At 63.5% G+C, this 2,320-nt stretch overlaps 1 protein-coding gene across 3 annotated transcripts in view; it reads left to right on the top strand.

The window, feature by feature from the left end:
- Positions 1–1,201: 1,201 nt before the first annotated feature.
- The window catches only part of SEPTIN8 (septin 8), an 18,685-nt gene continuing 17,566 nt past the window's right edge, over positions 1,202–2,320 (top strand). Inside the window, exon 1 of one of the 3 annotated variants that reach the window (XM_034656000.1) lies at positions 1,202–1,445. The gene's annotated coding sequence lies outside the window, so the exon portion shown is untranslated. The remainder of the gene's footprint in view (positions 1,446–2,320) is intronic. The other 2 variants (XM_034655999.1, XM_034656001.1) reach the window with 2 other exon arrangements.

Genomic DNA, 2,320 nt, shown 5'->3' with positions numbered 1-2,320 from the left:
CATGACAGAGACGAACAACGTGAGCATACTGAGTCCAAAAGGACCAGTGGAGTCAGTTCACTTTAGTGACAAGCTACAATTTTCCTGGGAGAGAAGAGAGGAGAAAGCCATTACAGGGTAAGAAGGTCACCTACCTGCAAGCCAGTGGAAGGGGCAGGAAGGGGGCTCATCTTAAATCCAGATGTGCCAAGTCCAGATATGGTCTTTGGGCACCTCCAGCCAGCACAAGTTTCTGAGTAGGAGGGACAGGCCAGGTTTTTTCTCAGGAAGATATTGGGAGGGATGAGGAGGACGTATGGAGGGTGGAACCACCCAAGATGAGGCCAGTGGAGGAGTAGGGGGCAAACCTTGCGTATTCCCAAAGACGGAGCAGAAAGGCATAAGGAAGGGAAAGAATAAAGGAGGGTTTTGGAAAATTTGGTGCTAGATTTTGTACTGCTAGTCAGGGAAAAGGACCAGAGCTCGCTGAAGCCATGGGCTTGGGCAGAAGTGTTGTTTTTCTGAGATTTGTGCACATTTTGAGTAGTGAGATTAGCAGAGAGAATGTGCATGCATTGGGATCAGTGATTCTCTTTGCACAGGGCCCAGATTCCATTAGGACGTCGCCCCAAGTCCCTGGGGGCGAGCAGGGTGATGACAACTTGCAATCTGGTGCCTTGACCGTCGAGGTGAAATGAGCATCCTGCGCGTTCACTGCGCAAGGAGTCAACTTGCAGGAGCGGAAGGCTGGTCCCTTCCCGCGAAGGCCGCCCCGGCCGGACTCGCGGGTCCCGCCCCGGGTCCCTCCCTGGCTCAGATCAGAGCATCAGGTGGGGCCCAGGGCACCGGCAGACGAGGCTCAGGCGGCCTCTTCTGGCCCCGACGGGCAGCAAGTAGCCCGTCGACAGTCTGGCCGGTGGTCCCAGGGCATTTGCAGGCTCGGACGAGGTGGAGACGGCTTGGTGGGGGACACCCGTAGGCGCTCGCAGCACCCCATTCTTTTCGCCATGGAACTGATTTCCTAGCGCGCGGGGCCCTGTCACAACCACCCGGATTCCGCCCCAGCCTCCCAGAGAGACGCGCATCGGCCCTTGGCCCCCCGGGAACTGCCCTCCCGGCCCCCCAACTGCGGACTACAAGTCCCAGCAGCCCCCGCAGCTTGCACCTCCCGCCTCGCAGCGGAGACCCCCGGCCGTCCAAGCGGGGCTCTGGCTGCGCTCGTGGCGGGGCCGGGCGGGGAGGCCGGTCCCGCGGGCGGGGGCGGGGGCGGCTCCGCGACTTCTCCAGCCGCCGCCGCCAAGGGGAGTTTCCAGGAAGTGGCCATATTGGATCCATTCAGCCGCAGCCGCCCGGGCGGAGCGCGTCCCGCAGCCGGCTGGTCCCCGTCGCGGCCCGGGTGCTCGCCCCTGCCCGCCCGCCCGGTGCGGAGCTCGCCATGGCGGCCACTGACCTGGAGCGCTTTCTCGGTGNGGGGGGGCCGCCCTGCAGCTGGCCGGGGGCGCCAGGCGGGTTGTCAGCTCCGCGCGGCCGGGCCTCGACGCCGGCCCGGGGACACCCGAGCGGGCTCTTAGCAGCTCTAGCCTGGGGTCCCGGGGCGTCGGGCGGGGGCGCCCCGCTTGGGCGTACGAGAGGCAGACCCCCTTCGCGGGAAGGAGCAAATAAATACCTGGCTGCTTCGGGCCAGGTGCGAGGACAGACTGGGGCCCCAGGAGCCGGAGGCGCGGGGGGGGGGAGGATCCGGGATCCTCCGGACCCCCACATCTCGCTGGGTGTTTCTGCGCTGCTGGGGAGATTCGTAGCCGCGCAGGTGCCGTTGGATGGGCACAGCCTGTGAGGATGAAGCCCAAAAGGATCCGAGGGAGTCCTTCAGATGAGCTCAGGGTAGTTGCAGACTTGGATCCTTGAAGACCTTGGGCCTGCTTTGCCTTCCCCCGCCGCTCGTCTCGCTTCCCCACTCCCCGCTTAAGCGCACAGATCGTGGGGGCGATTCCAGGCAGGTCCCAGCTCAGTGATCCGGTCTCAGGCAGCAATTCCCCCAGGAACGAGCGATTCTAGGTGAATGTTTGTTTGGGCCCCAGTCTGGGTTAGCCTTCGGCAGGGCTACCGGCTCGGGTGGCCCCTGCAAGGGTCTCTGTGGGACTGAGCCCACCAATAGCCAACTTCCTAAAGATGTTTGTAATTCACCTGGGGGAGGGGAGCCTCTTGGGGATCGTGTCTGCCTGTCCCCTGGTGTCTAAGGCTGGATCTGGGTGTGTCTGGGAGGCTGGGCTGTGACAGTGAAGGAAGCTGTATCCTCTTGCCAGCATGTGAGGCCCTGGCCGGGCGGGAAGGGGGAGGGAGG

This window comes from Ailuropoda melanoleuca, chromosome 3, assembly GCF_002007445.2.
Source record: "Ailuropoda melanoleuca isolate Jingjing chromosome 3, ASM200744v2, whole genome shotgun sequence".
NCBI lineage: Eukaryota > Metazoa > Chordata > Mammalia > Carnivora > Ursidae > Ailuropoda > Ailuropoda melanoleuca.
This window is presented reverse-complemented; position numbering and strand designations above follow the sequence as displayed.